Source organism: Dryas octopetala, chromosome 2 (assembly GCF_963921425.1).
Source record: "Dryas octopetala chromosome 2, drDryOcto1.1, whole genome shotgun sequence".
Classification (NCBI taxonomy): Eukaryota; Viridiplantae; Streptophyta; class Magnoliopsida; order Rosales; family Rosaceae; genus Dryas; species Dryas octopetala.
In genome coordinates, this window is record NC_141367.1 from 9,100,686 (window position 1) to 9,122,442 (window position 21,757).

The window sequence follows — 21,757 nt, forward strand, 5'->3', positions numbered from 1 at the left end:
CTTTCAAACCATAGCTCCGATCGACGCGTGCTACGTGTCTACGAACTCGTGGACTCGAGATCTATCAAACGGACCCAAGGTCAAAGACGAAAGTCTCTTAGTTTTAAAAGTCAACTTTGGGTCGGGTCGTTACAGAATGCAGTAAAATAAAAATACAAATTTAAAAAGAAGATTTAAAGGGATTATAAGTTGGTAAAATCAAAGATATAAAGGACTAAGGCCAGGCGTCCACCACAAGCTTTCCAATATAACACATATATCATTCATCCATTAAAAGGGCAATTCCAATTTGAAGATTGGTTATCCTTTATTTATTCTTCCTATGGCATTTAGGCTAGAATAATTCCTACAACATGCAATCTCCCTATGGTATTTAGGCTAGATATAAACACGCAAAGGATAATGAACTCAAGTAACCAAAATAATCATGTAATTCTTATAGCATGGTATTTACCCTAAGTAATTACACCTTTTAATTGCAAGAAGCATACATCAAAATCAATGTGTCATTCACTCAATTTTTCATCATATAACTTAGTCATAGACCATCATGGTGATCAAGCATCAGGCATATAACCAGTACAAACCACAACAATTAAAAGTTCAAACCAAGAATCATATTAATGGATAAATAAAAATAAAGTTGCTATATCATCCTGCTAGGGTGTAGCCCTGCCCTAGCTTGAGGTTTAGTTACACATAAACATAATTAAAAACCAGAGTAATAGCATAAGAATGGAAGAGAAAACCCAGCAATAAAAAGATGCACGCACACGCCTAGGTCAGTCTTTTCTTTTTAGTATCAATCAGTCCTTTCCTTTAATCTGACCTGGGCTATGCTTTATATAGGGTCTTTCCCCCTTTTCCTAGTCCCTGATTTTATTGAATCTTTGTTTAAAAATGCGATATGTGTGCTAATAGTGACTTATATGAATTATTTGAATTACTTGAGCTTGATAGGAATGAGTTTATTATTATAAATTATTATTCGTGCATTTATTTGAATGTGAATCATGATTCATTGAGAATTGATGTTACGGTGGTGGAGAAAGGATTGAGGATTTAAATTATGTTATTAAAATTTCGTAGTGTGCACAGGAAGAGAAGCCCCTTCAGTTGTGACTGATAAAATTATCTAAACCCCATGGCGCATTGGGACCTTCGGTTGCGAAAGTTAGGATATCTTGCACTTTAACTGCAGTTAAAGTGAAGATGTGTATTGCAATTTATATTTCAATATGTATCGAGTGTTAATTTGTATAATAGAACACTCGTGGCCACAATGGTAAAATGCATTGTATGGGACGTGCAGACTTGTTTGTTTTATTATATGGATTAATTTTTTATCCATATTATGAGGCTTAAATCAAGGAAGTGTAGCATAACTTTCATGCATTAATAAGATTATTATTATATCATATATTATTTGCTCCATGTTGTATGTTTAAATGAGTTTCAGTATCTTAATTTTGTATGATAAGGTTGAATGTCCCTACTGAGCCGTTGGTTAGAGCTCATCCTCTCATAGACTTTGCAGGTATTGTAGCGGAAGTTAGTGTGAAACTGACCGGGAGTAATTAAGGTGATCGATAAAGCGTAAACCAAATCAGAGCTAATTTAGATTTTGAGATTGTAAGTGTTGTATTGTACAGAAGTATGATTTACGTTGTAAATTAAGCTTGAATCCAGTTTGTAGTATAATAATAGTATAAAGTTTATTTCCATTTATTTTATTTTCCATGATCACATTCTGGTTATAGATGTTAATTTTATAATTAGAGTGTGATTGACACCTTAATCTGAAATTAACTTTTAATCCTGAATTGGGGCGTGACATGATTGATCTAGGATTTGTTGGATCTCAATATACTTGGTGTAAAACCTTTGATACTGGTGATATTTTGTGGGATAGGCTTGACATGGGGATTTGTAATATCTCTAAGGTATCTTTTTCTTGAAGCCTTCGTCAAGCACTTAGAGTTAAATCAGATTATTGCCCTATATGGATTAGTTTGGCTTTTTCTCAAATTCCCAGTGCAAATTTGTAGCTTTTTAAATTTCAAGCTATGTGGATGCTCCATCAAGATTTTACTAGGTTTGTCGATTCCACTTGGTCTGGTCTTAATGGGAAGGTGCTTGAGAAAACTGTTGGTCTAACTAATGCTTTAAAAATGTGGAACCATTCAGTGTTTGGTAGTCCCTTCTAGAGGAAAAGACGAATTATGGCTAGGCTTGGAGAGATTCAAAGGAGTATGTGTAGACAACTTGTCCCCTTTTTTAGCCAATTTGGAGATCGAAAGAGTTACAAGCAAAGTACACTTAACTCTTGGAGCATGAAGAATTTTTTTTTGCTTCAAATGTTAAGGAATTCTTGGCTTAAAGTGGGGAATTGTAACACTAAATTTTTCCACCTCTCTTCTGTTATCAAGAGGAGACAGAATAAAATAGAGGGTTTATTTGACTCTTCTGGTTCTTGGGTGTCTGATAAGGAAGGCATGCATTATTATCTCTTTGCTAGGAAGAATGAGTGTGGTAGTTTGGACGGGATTCCTACATTTTTTTCTCAGTTTGGTGCTGCTGATCTTACGGTCCTGAATGGTGTTGTTTTGGAAGTTGAAATTTGGAATAGTGTTGCTCCTTTTTGTATAACTTGTTTTACTTGGAATTTAGAAACGAATACCAAGTTGTAGCTCGCAAGTATACGAATCGCTCATGTAAGCATAGCGTATAAGTACGAGGTCGATCTCACGAGAAATAGGTAAATATACATCAAACCAATTCAACTTACCAATTAGAATCACCAAACACACACACACGGCAGAGGGGGTTTGTAGATTGTTAAACTCACACACACCACATACACACACACACACACACAATTGCAATGCTAAGAATTCAAAATCCACACCAATTGATAGAAATACAACCAAGCAATTCAAGATAATGCATAAATGTAATAAAGTTTACCAGCCGAAGGCCTTTTTGGGGACACTCCTAACTATTGTTCTCCTTATGCATATATTAAGAGCTTCTTAGGCCTCCCCTAGTAAGTTAACTTGCATATTCCCTAAGAGCTTTGTTAGGCCTTCCCTAGGGCAACTGTTATCCATGCAAGAGTCATTAAGTTTTGTGAAAACGATAAACACATAGCGCATAGCTCCAAATTAATGTACTGTATGTCATATATGATCCATTTTCTCATGAATATTATCTTAGGATACCCACTTGTTGCCTATTGAAACTATCATCCTTTTGAGCTTGTTTAATTCCACAACATAAATCTAGATGCATGCAACCTAAGGTGATCAGTCAAAGATGCGAAACAAATAGAGTCAATTTTACTAGAGATCAAGGATTTACTACATACATCAAATTAAATCACAAGTTTCACCATTGCATAACTCACAATTAAAGTTTCATCATCCAACTTAGCAAAGCAATAAAACACTCAAAACATACTAATAAAGAAAATACAAGATCTAACTTTCATTATAATAATTAAATCCACAATGAAAGTAAGAACAAACTAATTAACTAAAGAGAAAAAAGAAAATCAAAAGAAAAACAAAGAACATCACAAGAGGGTGGCAGCGGCACAAGAGAGAAGAAGAGGAGAGACATAGCAGCAAGGAGGCTCACGGCAAAGGTGAGCTAGGTCTGCGGCACATGGTCTCTCATTCTCCCTGAAGTACGTGGCGCCACCCTCTCACTCTCTCTCTCTGAAATTCGGCCTCCCCCTCTCTCTGAATTCTGAAAATATAAAAATATGGGAACCCTAAACAATGAGAGAATATGATATATTTATAGAGGTGAGGTGAGGATTCCTTGGGAGGCAAGGAGAAGACAAGGTGTGGCTAGGGTTTCATTAAAAGAACATGGGCTTAAGTGACTTTCTTGCTCCTTAAGACTTCTAATTTTCGGCCAAAAGTGGGCCTTGGGTTGATTTGGGCTCTTTTTGGGCGTAACTTATTTTCAGCTCGCGGAACTGCTGCGCTACCTCCACTAAAATGACCATATCTTGGGCTAGAGAACTCGGAATCGAAATCTGTAAAATTCCCTGCGAAGCTAACATCCGTATCTTTCAAACCATATATGGCATGCTACCTGGTTCTCTCTGGAGAATTACAGAATTGCTGTCGAAATTGGTGCTCTATTTTTCAGGGTTTTGACTTCTTTTTCAGCTAGGATTCCTTGGGCTTTCTCTTTGTAGGCGTGATGGGCTTTAGGGATGCATGGCTTGCGCATGGCTGTATGGGATGGGCTGCTGCAAGTGACGTGATGAGCTTCCTCCCTTCTAGCTTGCGCATGGCTACATGACTTGGGCTGAATGGGTTGCACATAGGCCCTAAGGTTTCAGTGCATGGGCTGCTACCTTGCATGGGGTGATGGACTTGGGCTCTTAGGTGCATGGGCTGCTACCTTGCATGGCGTGATGGACTTGGGCTTTTAGGTGCATGGGCTTGCATGGGATGCGCATGCATGCATGGGCTGCCACCTTGCCATTGACTTTCACCTAGGCCCATGGCCCATTTGACTTGATGACATGTCATAGTTGACCCTTGACCATTGACTTTGACTTCCCATTTTGCCCCTCATTTCCATGGATGTCCACCACCTTCTAGAAGCTTCTGGAACCTTGACTTGATAGAGTTGACTTTGACCAACCTTTCCTAGTCCCACTAGGATTCCTTGTCCATTTCAACTTCTCATAATGACCATATTGCCCCTAGTGACTCCTAGTCTCATCATGACTCATTTTCCTAGTAGGATTAGGTTTTCTAGTTCAACCAGGAATTCCTGCTCCAATTAGGATTTCTCATTTCTGGCTTGACAATGATGATTATGGGCTTGATGTTTCATCTTGTGACTAGGAATCCTTATTTGACTAGGATTTCTGCTCGTTTCCTAGTTTGTCCAAGAAATGTCCCAAAACAGCTCCATTTGCTCCTATTTCCTATTTTTGCTTCATTAGACCTAAAAACACAAAAACAAGATAACAGACACCAAAGTATCGAGTTCTAACACTCTAGGTTAGGGAGTTAGTATCATAAAATAACGTAAAATGAACACTCATCAAATAGCTTATTTTCTATCGGGGGTCTCAAAGCCCCTAGTCCAGATGGCATTCCTACTAAGTTTTTTCAGGTTTTTTGGTCTTTATGTAGTGTTGATATTATTGACAGGGTTGTTAATTGCTTTGCAATTGCAAGTATTCCTGAAGGCCTTAACAACACTCTTCTTGCCTTGGTTCCACTCCCAACTTCTGCTGTGTGGAAGGCGGTTAGTGATTTCCAAGATTCTTGTTTAGAGGCTTAGACCTTTTATGCCCAGTATTGTGAGTCAAACTCAAGTTAGCTTTGTTCCCGAGAGGCGTGATAATTGCTTAGGAATTGCTTCACAAATTTTGAATTCATAAAGGGCAAGAAGGTTTTTTTTCTTAGAAAATTGACCTCTTTAGAGCTTATGATAGGCTTCAATGGAGGTTTATTAGAGAGATTTTGTGGGAAACTAGCTTGAGAGGAAGATGTCTAACTTGAGCTTATTATGCACTCTGTAACTTCTGTTAAGTATTAAGCTATCAATGGCTTGTGAATCAGGCTCTGTTAGCCAAAACCAGTTGAAAGCTATTGCAGAATGACACTGGCTTGTGGGCTCAGGTGCTTAATGGCAAGTATCCCAAGGGTCACAGCATTGTGGAAGTCTCTAACCTAAGTTTTTATATGGCTGTACCTAGTGGGGGGGTCATGTATAGGGCTCAGATTCTTACAAATTTGAAATGATGGATTGGTAGTGGCTCCCAAGTGCTTTTTTGGAAAGACAATTAGTCTAGTTGTGGGGGTCTTAAATAGGTTGCTCTCTTTCCTTTACCTGATGAGGTTCTTGCAATGACTGTCAGTGATTTTTTATCTGATAATGGCTGGAATTTAGAGCGGCTCTCCTCTTGTTTTCTTGCTGACTTTGTTGATAAGATCTTTAATATTCATGTTGGCTTTGGTGAGAGTGGTGATGATAGATGTATCTGGAGTGCTACTTTTTCTTCTGGTGATTTTTCAGTCAAAACTGTTTTATCTCTCTTTTTTTGACTTGGATAGATCTGCTCTTTGGACCTATGATTTTTTGTGTGGAAGTTGAAAGTCCCTCCTAATTTGAAACCCTTTTTATGGCTGCTTGCTCATACTAGAATTCTAACTAATATACAAAGGAGTAGAAGGAAGTTGGCTTCTAATCCTAATTGTCCATGTTGTAGTGTTTTTCATGAGACTTTGGAGTATTCATTAAGAAGGTGCAAGTTTGCTTTAAAAGTTTGGAATAGTGTTGGGATGCGTTATGAGTTTGTGCAATCCTTTGCTTTGGATTTTCATTCATGGATAGTATTCTAGTACTTATGGGATTCATTGACCTTTCTTGCTTCTCTTTGGTCTTTGGTACTGGTTGAAATGGAGATGTAGTATTGTTTTCACTGAGAACTTTGTATATCATGTTAACTATGACACCCCGAACCCTGGGCACGTGAAAATACTGAAACCTTGTCTTTAAACTCTTTTTCAAACAATGAGTCATGTACTTAAGATAATAAGTAAAATAAATTTAATAAATCAGACTACTAATAAAATATTTATGTAAAACCACTGTATCAAAAACAGTTAACAAAATCAATGGTCCCACTGTCTCATCTTCTCCCCACTGCCTTATTAGCTTGCTTAACCTACAAAATATCAACAACCACACTGCACCATGTCCATGGTACACCGGGTCATTTAAACAAACAATCTGGTAAGCTCACTAGAGCTCGTATAAGTGAAATGACTTAAACATAAACCTCAAAGAATAATCCTCAATATTTCCTCAATTTCTATACTCAATAATAATCCATAATAATATCAAAGCATGAATAATAATTATCAACTCATGTCAACAATAATACAACAATAATCATGAATAATATTCCAACAACCTCAACAAAAATAATTCACAACCAAGATTATAATCCTCATGGCATCTCAATAATCCACAATGATCATAAATAATAATCCTAGAATTTTAATTGCCTAATCATCAATCATAAATCTCAATTCAAACCATTCACACCATATAATCAATTCACATTAATCGCAATAAACTCCTGGCATCCATAAATATTCTCAATTATTCACTTATGCTCAAATCCATCCTCATTTCTATCATCAGGATTCAAGCCTAGACTTAACCAAATCCTAGCAAACAATTTCATACAAGCAAACAATACAATAAACCAACTATCTAATTTCACCCACAGTGAAACCAAGTGGAACGACCGATTTGCCCTTCAACGACGTCTTTTCTCATATATCGAATCTAGCAGCATGACGGCATCAAGAACAAGATTTAATGAGCTCGTGTACCAAGGGACTTGGAAAAACTTATGGGGTTTCCGAATGGGCATAACAACGGAGAAAACCATCCAAATCGCCGCCATACAAGGTGGAGCTACGGCGGCCGTGGCTGCAAAATAGGGGATTCGAATTGAATTCACATCTGGCTCAATCAAACTCGATCAATAGCAAGAGGAGAGAGAGAAGATCTAGTTTGCTACCTCACTCAACGAAAAAGCGTAGTCAGATTTGTAGGAAAACCTGCCGTAGCAGCCGCATGTCTTTCGCCGTCGAATCGCCGTCATGGAGGGTTGTTGAGGCAAAGGGAGGATGTCATCGTGCTCAGTTCATTGAGAGGGAGCCAATGATGGTGGTCCGACATCGCGTCTTGGCTGGAAAAATGAGATCGCCGACGAGAGTTTCCTCTCGATCTTCACATCGATTTGTCGCGATGATGGCTCGGATGGGTGATCAGTGGGCATGAGAATGAATATGAGGAGGAGTCGAGTAGAACCCGGCTAGCACATTCGGAGTTGGCCACCGGACAGCACCACACGCGTTGGAGAGAGGGGCGGCGAAGGTGACATAGAGGAGAGAGAAAAGAGAGATCAGGGAGAAAGAAGAGAGATTGTGTGAGGGAGGAGAGGGAAATGAGAGGATAAAAATGATTTTGGGTTTTCAAAACCCAAGTGTGTAAAATTACAAAGTCGCCCCTTACTTCAAATACCCGTATCTCTCAAACCGTAACTCTGATAGACATACGCTTCACGTCTATGAACTCGTGGATTCGAGACCTTTTCAACAAGTCAAAACTTGAAATCAAAAGCCCAATAAATCAAAAAGTCAAATTCGATTCGAACATAAATAAAAGGAAAATAATTAAAAATATACCCCAAACATTTTATTTGTGAAATAAATTCTCAGAATATTTAAAATAGTTTTCAAAATAAACTTGAAAAAATACGGGTCTCACAGTAACCCTCAAGCTATCATTGTTCAATTTTCTCGTGAATGGTATGAAGTTAATAAGGTTGACTTTCTTAAGCTTCCTAAAGTCCTTGTGGTTATCAAGTTGTATGCTCCTCCTTATGGATGGGTCAAGTTAAGTGTTGATGGGAGTTGCTCTAATTCCACAAGTCATATTGGTTTTGGAGGATTAATTATGTGATAGCAATGAGATTTGGCTTAAGGGTTTTTTCATAAACTTGGGAATTGGCAGAACTCTGGAAGCTGAGTTATGGGGTTTGCTCCATGATCTTACTCTTGCTTGGAATAAAGGCTATAGGCAAATTTTGGTGGATTGTGATTTTATTTCAGTTGTTCAGCTTGTTATGAGGTTTATTGGGGTTAATCACCCTTAGTTTAGCATTATTTACTGCTGCCAAGAGCTTATGAGGAGAAAGTGGTTATGCAGAATTGAACATGTCTATCGACAGGTAAACTCTGTTGCTGATTTTATGGCAAGGCTTAGTCATGATCTTAGTTTAGGTCTCCATATTTTTGTTTCCCCTCCATTTTGCTGTTAATTCTGTTTTGAACAGTGACCTTGTTGGTATTGGTCGAGCCAAGTCTTTGGCTTTGTAGTGTTGTTCTCTTTTTGGGCTTAAGCCCTCCATTCTACAAAAAATAAAAAATAAAAAATTATTTAACTGATCTTCACTACTTAAGTTAGTGAAGAAATATATTTTTAATTTGAGCAATAAATTGTCCTAAAAAAATATTATCGACATGTATGATAAAAAAGACTCAGCAAGCTAGAGAATTTGAGAATTCCTATTCTTTTTATCTTTATTTTTCCTGAATATTATTACACTCTATTTTCTTTTTTATCAAAAAATACTAATGAGGAGATTCCAACTTGAAATTCTGGGTGTAGAGGTGCAAATGCTGTTACCTTAACCATTGAGTTACATGACTTAACTATATTATACCATGAGCAACTACAATTGTCCCTTAAACCTTTCCTTAAATTTAAATTTGAGGAAAAATGACTCAAAACTCACCTCCAATCATTTCCCAAATTAACTTTTTTCAAATTTGAGATTTCTCTAAAACTTTCCCCAAATAAGTTAGATGGATAGGGACCCCCAAATCAAGTTGTGAGAGATTTTTCAAGAAAAAAATATGGACGAAAGTAGGTTTTGGAGGGAATAAATAAATGATAATTTAGGATAAGATGCACATTTTAAAAAAGATTTGGGAAAAAGTTTAACATTACCATTAGAGTACTCTTCCTTATATTTAACTTTTTACTCAAATTTATCAGCAAATTTGAAGAATATATAGAGGAAGGATTGGAGATTCTCTTTAAGTGTTAACCTCCATTATTTCAAAAGGTGCTCATTCTAGCTCTCACTATTTGCCATATTGTGTATTTGTGTTTCAGCTTTTTAATTTTCCTTTGTAATCGTCTTCCATCATAATAAGGGTTGAGCATAACTTCCATATCACTGGGATGCCAGGTCATCAATCTGACCTGGTGTCACAATCCAATGAAGATGAGATACCTGTAACACATTTGATTTACATTTAAAATTCATTATAATAATAAAAAAAAAGTGTCCCATAGCTATAAAATTGAACAAAATACTTTTGGATCCCTTCCCAACTATTTGAAAATTTGGAAATTTCTCTCGTTGCTTCTTCCCCTTCTCCAAACTGGTGTTCCTCTTGACGACCTTGATCTGCTTCCCGTCTCCAGTTCTATCTCCGACTCTGATGTCTTCGGCTCCGACGTTTCCTTCTCCACGCCGAAGCTCTCTCTCTCTCTCTCTCTCTCTCTCTCTCTCTCTCTCTCTCTCTCTCTCTCTCTCTCTCAGGTTGGGTGTTTGGTTTTCTTTTTCTCGTTTGTCAACATCTCCTCTTTTTACTAATTGGGTTTTTGAATATATTGCTTCTTAAACAATGATTTGGTTCTTAAAAGGTATACAAAAAAAAGGAAAAAAGAAACCAAGAAATTACCTATATTCGTATGAACCCAGATTTGAGAATATTTTTTTTTTCCATGTTAATGGTTCTGAAACATGCTTTCACAGGATTAATAGTTAGTTTATTGGTTTTATTTTATTTCTAGTGGTCATGATTTCGGTAACATATCGATTATTGGCCGGCCTGATTTCAGTGATAGATCTATTATTGTCCAGATTTTGGTAATAGAAAAAATAGACTTTAATCACAAATCCATTGTTATGCTTCGATGTTTGTTTAAAGGAAACAATTGATTAAGTACATAATTGATTGGGTTGTTTTGTGTATGCCATGACTTTACAGAGAAAGGATGACAACAAGAATGGTTTCTTTTTTTTCTTTTTTTGTATAAAGAGATTCATTAAGTCACACTGTTTATACCATACCCAAAATGGGTTATATATGGCCCAGATGGATTTTCTTTTGAATTCAAAGAAGACTTGCAGTCGTTGATTGAAGAAAAAAGGTATTATATATATATATATTAGTAAATAATTATAAACCCCTAATTCTACCTTAGTTAATTCATAGCCTCCAACTATTCTTGTACGTAGTTACTTCATAACCCCTTATTTTACTTAAATTTTTGCCTAAACCCCCTAGTCAATGGATATACAGCTACTATTGATTTTTATTTTTGTTGTAATTTCAGTTGTGCCCCTTCCCATTTGAAAATCAGAAAATGAGATTCATTTATCTCATTCTGTCTCTCTCTCTTTCTTTCTCTCTTTCTCTCTCATCTTTGTGCGTCTCTCTCCCCCCGTGAGAGTTGCCGTAGATACCGGTCCAGATCCTCTCGTCTCTCCTCTTCCTCCCCCTGTATTCCACTCGCCATGAAAGCTAACGTTGACGCTGGATCGGATCTAGGCAAACCTGAGTTCCCTCGCCGGCGATCAGCTGATTTCGGCGATGACGAGGTTCCGAACCGCCAAGGATGGCTTCCTCTCGTCATCCCGAGTCCAATGATGTCATCAGAAGATCTAAACAACCCCTAGGCCCGCCATTTCAAAGGAGAGAAGCCGTCGTCATCCTCGCCGGCGATTTCTGTGTTCTGGCATCATCCTCTCTCCAAAAAGCTCTTCAGCCATGCCACTACCATCTTTGAATGCGTCCATACCTATCAATGCCTTCTCTCTTTCTCTCTCTATTTTTTCTCTCTCCATGTTCCTCAAATTTATGTTTTTTGGATCTGATCTTGTTCTTGAATTGTTAAGTGATTTGGAATGTGTAGAATTTGATGTTAATAGCAACTAGTTGTTTTTTCAGCAATTTTTAATTTGGATTTGGTTTATGGCATCATAGCATATAAAATTCTCATGGATAAACAAGTTCGAAAATAGCATTGTCATGGGCTGTCATCCATATTCTCTGTTTGTGGATAAACCCACACCGATCCAACAGCCAATCATGGCTCGACACGTGGCCGATCAGATCCATCTTCAGGTTTGACTTTTCAACGGTCAAAACTCGGGTCTCCACGTCACCATATCAACTCGACACCCTACTTGCCAGCTCTGATCGGCTCATCATGGCAAATCTCTCGCGCCCGGTCCGACCCAATCTGAAGATCATCCCAAGGATTGAGTGTTCATCTTTCCTCAGTTATCCCAGTTCGGTTCGGCTCGGCCTTGGGCGAACATCCTTTCAAACTCTAGTCACAGCCAATTACGACTTGAGGGGATCACTACCTACCGGATCGGCTCGGTCGGCCTGTCCATGTCCGATCAGATCACACATGGGTTTTGTGTCTGCACATGAGAACATGCGTTTGGGTCGGCTCTATCACACCCCGAACCCCGGGCATGTGCGGCACGTACTTTAAGGATTTCAAGAGTACAACGCCTGACTGTCTGACATTGTATTCTCAAATTCCCTAAAATACGTAAGCCTTTTTAAAATTTAAAACCAGATTTTATCAAAATATATTTTATTCATGGAAGCTAACATTTAAAGAAATACAATTTTAATGAGCCCAAAATAAAAACAATTAATATTTATTCTTCAACTGGGGTCCCATTGCCTTATCCAATCCTCGTCAAATTCTCAACTTAATTCAATTAAAGCACATTCCAAATTTATTGATTGTCCAAGTAATAGCAAATCATCACATTTGTACATTCCATAACAATCCTCTTATCCAAGTATTCAATTCATATCAAACATGTTATCCATTAAATTATATAACTACCATTTGATTCAATATACCGAAATATTCTGTTATTCCAATTAGCAGTAAAATCCATCATTTAATTCAGCAACTCCACAATGATTTAATTAAATTATTCAACACCAAATCAATCGGCATTCCCTTATAAATTAAATAACATTAGGACATCAACAACCAAATGGTCAATCCCTAGCAATCCATATAGTGCACTAACAGCACAAAAACGTCATCAGAACAAATTCTGGAGTTTGTCCATTCATGTCAACATGTCAAACAATATAAAACCTATTCGCTCCCCACAATTATCTTTTCAATTGAATTTAGGTAATTAAGAACAAAGTATTCTCAGAATCTCCAATCACGTTCCATTCCATTTCTCGAGGGTTACATAAAATGACCCAACTACCCTTAGAACTTAACCAAAAGTCTAGGGTTTACTCAAATGTTATCTCGAAACTAAATCGATTAGTTTTAGTGAAATGAATACGAATGCCCTTATCAGAAAGATACCAATTTAAGATTTCAGGTTTCGGATTTCGGTTTCAATAATCGAAATGGCATCGGGTTACGAATTCTCTCGAGCCAACGTACCTGTTAAGACCAGACAACCAACAATATAAAATAGATTCTTCAACTAGCTGTTAAACAACCGAACGAGCGGCCAACCACCACACACGGTGGCTGCCCGGTCACAAATAACACACAGAATAATCCCAAAAAGTCACCGACCCTAGGATTAAGCTACTACGATCTTGGGGAAGTGGAACAATACGAAAATCAATCCAACCCGCCGCCACAAGTGGCGGAGCCGACAGTGGCAGCGGCGGTACAAACCTAAAAATGTCCAAATTCAGCTCCAAATAATTCTAATCATATATTAGAACCTTCAATTACACAAAAACAACACGAATTTGGGTCCAATTTCAAGATATTCGAAAATAACATAAACCCTAAAATCGAATTTCTAAAATCTCAAAATTGAGCATCAACACCTTAGGGGAAAGATTACCCGTACCTAGAGGATCGAATTTGTCAACTGGACCGATGGCCAAAAGTTGCCGGAAACGCCGGAATCGGCGGCGGAAGCCGCCGGCCTTTGTGTCGTCGATTCGCCGCCGTGAGCAATCACCGGAGTAAGGGGATGACACCGCTGAACTCGCCGGAGCCTGGGGAAGAAAACCCAGGTGGTCCGGTGTCGTAACTCCGTCGGAAAAACCCAGATCGCCGACGAGGGCGTTTTCTGTCTCGCGCCGATTCTCCGTCTACGGTGGTCGGCCGGTGATGAGAAGTGCCGCTGGGAGTCGGCGACGGCGAGAGGAACTCGCCGGTGCCGGCCGTTGGTCCAGGGGTGGCCGGACGGCGAAACTGCCGAGGAGAGAGAGAGGAGAGAGAATGGAGACGCGGGGGGAGAGAGAGCCCGAGAGGAGAGAGAAATATATGCCCCCCGAAAATTCTGGAATTTTGGGTATTTATAACCCACTTATGCAAAATTACGAAATTGCCCCTCCCTTCAAATGCCTGTATCTCTCAAATTATAACTCTGATTTAAACGTGCTTCGTGTCTACGAACTCGTGGGCTCGAGATCTATCCAACGGGCCCAAAGTCAAAATCAAAAGTCTACTAATTTTAAAAGTCAACTTTGGGTCAATCTCAATTTAAAATAATATTTAAAATAAATCCAAAACCCCTTTTAATTTCCAAATAAATTCTTAAAATGATCAAAATAAATCCTTAAGGCATTTAAAATAAAACTTTGAAAAATACGGGATCTCACAGGCTCGGCTCGGCTTCCCACTGCCACTCTAAGGAAGATCACGTTGGGACGAACCGCCATTCTCAAGTGCACCTGACAAGATCCTCTGACAAATGAGACTTCCCAACTCACAGTCATGACTATTAAGGCATCCCAGTTTATCTTCCATCCTTGCATTCAATGCCACATTGAATGTAAAGAAGGTGGGTAGCTGTGCATGCCGCTATTCATAACCGGACGCGTGGCCTCTTCTCAACCATTCACCCTCATTCAGGTAACTTACCCCTCACCATTTCTTTTGCCTATATAAGCTGTCTTATGTGCACAAAAAGGGGTATCTAAGACACCACTTCACTCACAAAAAGCCTATCAAAATATCCCCCACTTGCTGAGAATAAACCCAGGAAATCTTACCTTGTTCTTCCTCATTCTCCCAAGTTCATCACCTGTTCTTCCTTGTTCTTACACAAACACCTCCAAACACACATCACTAACTTCATCATCGGAGCGTGTTTGGCTAGTACCACACCGGTCCATCTCCTTTGATCTTGTGTTTGTGCAGGAAGACCTCAAATCAACATCCACTTCATCATCCAGCAGGACTTCTGATCAGCCAAATTAGCCCCTCTAAGTTGTTGTATCTCTCTTACGGAAATTTGCATCAACATTCTTCATATGGGATACATCGATGCACTCTTTAGATTTCTCATGTAAGGTTTGGACATGTAATAACTAATATAAAAAGTGGTGATCGAATCATGATATGGTTTGTAGGTTGAGAGAAAAAGTTGGAATATATAGTATTTTTCTGATTTGTAGGTTGAGAGTTTGAGGCAGGAGGAGGAACCAAGGATAATTGCCATTCTGTTGATCTAAAAAATATTGGTCTAAAAGATTTTGATTTTTGATTTTTGATTTATCTGATTAGATTGATTGTTAGCTTTTGATTGAATGGTGCTTACTTCCTTGCATGCTTTTAAGATTGCTATTGGTCATATACAATTGCTTTAAAATGACATTATGTACTTAATGATGCAATGTTTGTGACTACACCTGTGTTTTTCTCACCCGAAATAATGATCTCATGGGCATTTTTTCGTGAAAATTCAATTTTAGTTTGTGAAAATTGAGCTTCAGTTCGTGAAAATTGAGTTTTAGTTCAAGAAAATTTAGTTTCAGTTCGTGAAAATTCAATTTCAGTAATAATTATGTTTTGTATAGTGGCAGAAAAAAAAAAAAAACACTATGTTTTATATATAATTATAGTGTTTTGTTTCATTTATTTTCTATTGAAACTGTTTTATTGTTCAATTTCAGTTAGAATTTGAAGATGTGAAGATTTGAGAATTTGAAGTTCTGAAGGGTTCAGTTTCAGTTGTAATTGAAAAAATTCTCAGAGCTCTATAACTGTGTAACTATTTTTTTTAGTGTTTATTTGAAATTGTTTCATTTTAGGTGTAATAATATGTTTAAGCAGTGTGACAGTGTAATTAAATTATTTTTTGCGGTGTTTGATTTTTAGTTTCAGTGTTTGATTTTAGTTTTAGTAAAGGGTTGAGTTTTAGCAAAAAATTCAGTTTCAGAAAAAATCAGTTTTAGCAAAATTCAGTTACAATGACGTCAGCGTGCGTCAGTTTGTGTCAGAAGAGTAATTTAGAATTAGGCTTATTCACACCATTGCCCCTTGTGAGATACACTTTTTTTCACTTTGCCCCCTGAAACTTAAATCCTCTCAGTTTGAAACCTGAACTTCACACAGTTGTTGCAAAAGACCCTATGCCGTCAACTCTGTCAATTTTTCAGTTAAAATAGCTGACGTGGCACTTATATGGCATGGGTGAGACCCTTTTCTAGTTATGTAAGATCCATGTGGACAAAAAAAATTATAAAAAATTGACATGGATCTTATTATTTTTTAGTTTAAAAATTGTTTTTTATTATTTTTGTTGTTCACATGGATCTTACATAACTAAAAAAGGGTCTCACTCATGCCATAAAGGTGTCACGTCAGCTATTTTAATGGAAAAATTGACAGAGTTGACGGCATAGGGTCTTTTGCAACAACTGTGTGAAGTTTAGGTGGCAAACTGAAAGGATTTAAGTTTCAGGGGGCAAAGTGAAAAAAAGTGTATCTCACAGAGGGCAATGGTGTGAATAAGCCTTAGAATTATAAGTTATAGGGGGTTTTCAGAGAGTTTCTAGATGGGTTGAGGTTCAGAAAATTTTTTTTAGGTGATTAGAAGGTTTAAAATTATGGACTATATATATTGTTGTAAATATCATTAATTATGTGGCTGTCCACTATCATGTTTAATATTTATCTCCTGTATTATCTAGAGCAATTGTATAGATAATTAAAATGAGTCCAATTCATTGTAAAATAGGAGACCTTAAAGGTCCATCACAGGTCATCCAAGAGCCTATAAATAGAGGCTTTATGTGAATAAGAAAGACACTCTGATTCCTCTCCAATTCTCTCTTATGTTCTCTCTACATTTCTCTTTATTTTATAACACGTTATCAGTATGATAATCTCTCCTATATTTTATTTTCGGCTTATTCATACCATTGCCCCCTGTAAGATACACTTTTTTTCACTTTACCCCCTGAAATTTAAATCCTCTCAGTTTGCCACCTGAACTTCGCAAAGTTGTTGCAAAAGACCCTATGCCGTTAACTCTGTCAATTTTTCCGTTAAAAAAGCTGACATGGCACCTATATGACATGAGTGAGACCCTTTTTTAGTTATGTAAGATCCATGTAGACAAGCAAAATTATAAAAAATTGACATGGATCTTATTATTTTTAGTTTAAAAATTATTTTTTTTGTCCACATGGATTTTACATAACTAAAAAAGGGTCTCACTCATGCCATATAGGTGTCACGTCAGCTATTTTAACGGAAAAATTGACAGAGTTAACGACATAGGGTCTTTTGCAATAACTTTGTGAAGTTCAGGTGGCAAACTGAGAGGATTTAAGTTTCAGGGGGCAAAGTGAAAAAAAGTGTATCTTACAGGGGGCAATGGTGTAAATAAGCCTTTATTTTCTTATAAACTTCTAGATTTAAGAGTCATATAGAGTAACCTAGTTGCTAATGTCCAATACTCTTGATCTAGTGATTTATTTTATTTCATAAGCTTGCGGTTTGATATGTAGATTCTCTTTCTTATATTTGATTATACAAACCCACCATGATATGCACAACTTGAACGATGTTTAACTTTGATTGTGCGATGTTGGTATTACATTTAAATTCTACTCCAAGATTGATCTCGTGTTCAGTATTACAAATCATATGCACATATATGCTATTCATATATAATACATACTCCATGGAAGTCTTTCAATTCCAATGATATATTGCTCTTCCTTTCGTTTAATGTACTGGGGGTTTTAAACGGCTTATGATATAATTATAATCACATATTGTATAATATATATCCTATATGCAAGGAGTGAAATTTCGAAAATTTCGGCGAAATTTCGATCCCCCTTCAAGTGTATTCCTGTGAAATTTCGTCGAAATTTAAACGAAATTTCGCGAAATTTTGCTGTACGGCTGTATTCTCCTTTTTCACTCGGATCTCTCTTTTTCAACCACACACTTAGATCTATCTTTCTTCAGTTCTTCTCTCTGTCTTCTCCCCTGCCAAAGATCTCTCTCCCCTTACCTCATCACTGGCGAGACTCTCTCTCTCTTCACTCTCTCTTCTTCGCCTGCGACTCCATCTCCGGCGTGACTCTCTCTCTTTTCTCCGCTTGCAAGTTGCAACTCCTTCTCTGTAACTTTCTTCCTCGGCGCGAGACCCCTGCAAGGTTTGTAGTATACATCTATTGATCTATAATGATCTTGACATCTTGTATCAGTATATATATAATATATTATATATGTAAGATACTGGCTACTGCAACTTCCATTAGTCTGCAAGTCTGCAATATGGATATTACTATATTAGTATATATTAATATTATAATATATATATGCCAGCTAGTATTGGCGTACTGCTAGTCTGCTACTAGCCTACTGCTTGCAAAGTTGCAATAAATATGAGATGGATAATGGATTATATTCTATATTTCTATCTTTACCATTTTGTTTGTACATTGTAGTATTGTACTATTAAATTTAATCTTTCTGTACATTTTTGTATTATTAATTTTTCTTCATAATTCATATAAAGAAGCAATATGTTAATACTTAATACTTCATGTATTTTTATGTTTGTGATGAATTGAACAACTAAAAATATAAATTGAAGAAAGTAGATCATATATCCAAGCCAAAGCCACACAAGAGTGGATGTGGATTTACTGCAATATTGTGGCAGATGAGCAGATCATAATTACAAATTTACAATAACTACACTGGCCTACACAAAGGAACAGGAGAAACATTTTAAATAATTGTAATATACAAATCTAAACTCAGTTAGTTGGATACGTGTATGTTGAGTATTGAATTCAATTTGCAGTTTCGATTATTTATGTTGAGTATTTAAAATGTTCCCACTAATCCTTCTCGATCAGGCAACTCTAACACAGGATCAGACACACCTACCAACAGTGGAAGTAGAGGTGGTGGTGAGGGTGGTGGTGGTGGTAGAAATGAAGATAACACTGGAGATGATCAATACGATATCATTCGATTTACTGGCGAAGAAAACTACACCCATGCAACACAAGATGAGGATCATGGGAGTAGGCGTGCAGGACGGGGAATTGGTGCCATTGGAAAGGACTACAATCGCAGGAAAAGAGGTAATGTGGGTATGATACCAGAAGAAGAGGATTCGTTATCCACCACTTTTGGTTCTATGGGGGTAGCAGATGATAATTACAATTATGAGCAAAACCCTCCAATAGTCTACCCACCATATCCCTTTTACTTAGGTGAGTCTGGCAGTAGCTCTTCAAATGAGTATGGCTATGGGCAAATCCCACCACAAATACCACCTCCTGATCCATACGGTTGGCATGTTGGGAATTATATGCAAAGTTATGCTGGAGATGTATCTTGGGGTGATTATTCTTCGCAATTCACCTACTCTGGACATGATGATACTGAAGACAGCGAAAATTTTGAACCTGCTAGAAACTCTATGTGGTATTGAATACTTATTTAATTCATGATTTAAAATTGTAATATAAATAAATTTGAGGTGTTATTTATATAATTATTAATTAGTGACCCATTTTTTTAACAGTATTTACTACTAGCGCGCATTATATTCATCTTATATTACATAAAACTTACTATATAATTTGGTTTCTTCAATGTTTTTTATCAATATAGTAGATATTATGTTAAATAAGCATATGGTCAAGTTTCATTCAAAATTTCCGTATTTTGATAGCAATTTCCGTCGTTTTTATCTAATTTTGTCGAAATCGAAATTTTAATCGAAATTTCCACGAAAATTTCCGTCGAAATTTCCATCGAAAATTTCCTCGAAACCGAAATTTTACTCCTTGCCTATATGGTTGGGTTCTCTATTTGAATAGGATCAATTGACTCGTATGCTGTTTCTCACCCTCAAAGAAATTTGCCTTTGATTGGGTTGTATAGGTTAATCTACAAGTTCCAGAATTTTCTTAACTTGTGTATATATTATCTATGCATATCTCTTGAGTATATACATAACATGTGCACGCGTATATCTCTTGTATTTCATTTGATCTGTATTTCTTTATTGATTCATAATTCATAAAGTTCTACCGCCGTTTCAGCGATCTTACATTTAATTGCGTGCATGTGGATCTTTATAGCTATGTTAACCTTTTTCATGAAGTTACATAGCCACGTACATGATCTATTCTTTAATATATCATTCTGTGCCATTATACTTTCGAGTTGTTGTAAGACCCTGTATTTTTCAAAAAATTATTTTAAATATTTTGAATATTTATTTTAAGGATTTTGGGATTTATTTGGAAAATAAAAAGGGTTTTGATTTAATTTTAAATTTGTGTTTTAAATTGGGCTTGATTCGAAAGTTGACTTTTAAAATAAATGGGGTTTTGATTTTGACTTTGGGTCGGTTGGATACGTTTCGAGCCCACGAGTTCGTAGACACGTAGCACGCGTCAATCGGAGTTTCGGTTGGAAAGTTACGAGCATTTGAAGTAAAGGGCAATTTTGTAATTTGTCCAAAAGGGGGTTTTAAAACCCAAAAAGCCAGACTTTTATTTTTCTCTCTCTCTCTCTCTCTCTCTCTCTCTCTCTCTCTCTCTCTCTCTCTCTCTCTCCCGCGTCTCTCTCGCCCCTCACCCTCGCTGCCCCTGTTGCCGGCGCGTCCGGCAGCGGCTGGGCTGGCTGTTTGACCCACCATGCTCGCCACCCTCCCCTCTCTCTCCCGGTAGCCTTCGTTTTTCCGGTCGATCACCCACGACGGAGGAACGACGCGGAACAGCCGAGCCTCTCCTCGCCGGTGATCTGCGTTTTCACGCCAAATCGCGGCGCCGGACCACCTGGGTTTTTTACCCCAGGCCCCGGCGAGTTCAGCCCTGGCCTTCCCTGGCTCCGACGACCCTCCACGACGGTAGATCGAAGAATTTTGTCCAGTGGCTTCTTCGGTGATTTTCAAGCTTTTCTGGCGATAATGGGCCATCGACCCTGTTATGAAAGTTTATCCTCCTGGTATGGCCTTTCTTTCCCCCTTGGTTTTGTTGGTCAATTTTGAGAAATTTGAATTCTAGGGCTTGTACCCATTTCGGGTTTCCCTTTGATTTTCGGATTGTTGGGTTGTTTTTGACCCATTTCAATTGAATTGAAGTCTCAGCTTTGATTTTGGGCTCGAATTTGTCGATTTTCTTGTACAGGTCCGGTTCACCGCCGCTGCCACCGCTAGCTCCGCCACTTGTGGCGGCGGGTTGGGTGGCTTTCCTCGTCAATCATCCTCCTCATTGCATCCAGAGACCAATTCCAGGGTCATTTTGCGTCTCGGTGAGTGTTTGTGTGTTGTTAGGGGCCGGGCAGCCACCGTGCATGGTGGTTACTGCCCATTTTGGCTGTTGAACGACCAAGTTGTGATATCTGGTTATTAAATTATTGGTTGTCTGGTCTTAACAGGTACACGGGCTCGGGAAAATTGCATTCCTAATGTCGTCATGCTGCCGGATTTGTTATCCGAGTGTGTTACGGTCCAAGGGCAGTGTAGACTTTTCACACGGTTGAACAGTGAGTGAAACTTATCTGGTTATATTGTTGAGTACCGTGGATGAATTGTCTGTTTTGTGTGATTTGATGTCTTATGTTAGAGAAGGCTAGGTGTAGGATTTGAATCATGAGAATGAATTGACGAGGATTTGAGGCTAAGAAATTAATTGGGAATTATATAGTTGCTTTGAGGATAATCGCTGAATTAGAGAAGGAATGTTTATTGTCGAGGTTAGTGAATAATGATTAGGCAGTTATTATACAAAACGATCAAATTAATTATTGAGGAAATGTTAGTATGATTTGAGTGACAGACAAGTGATGGGTCATGAGTAGGAATCAACTTCCGAAAAGATTC

General features: G+C 37.7%; 2 long non-coding RNA genes across 2 annotated transcripts; both read left to right on the top strand.

Annotated features, from left to right (window-relative positions):
- The first annotated feature begins 17,837 nt into the window (after positions 1–17,837).
- Positions 17,838–19,435, top strand: LOC147292906 (uncharacterized). The gene is made up of 2 exons (XR_015120790.1): positions 17,838–18,059; positions 18,771–19,435. It is a non-coding gene; the product is annotated as an uncharacterized LOC147292906 (long non-coding RNA).
- Positions 19,436–20,505: 1,070 nt separating this feature from the next.
- Positions 20,506–21,379, top strand: LOC147292907 (uncharacterized). Its single transcript, XR_015120926.1, has 3 exons — positions 20,506–20,880; positions 21,063–21,186; positions 21,313–21,379. It is a non-coding gene; the product is annotated as an uncharacterized LOC147292907 (long non-coding RNA).
- Positions 21,380–21,757: the final 378 nt, after the last annotated feature.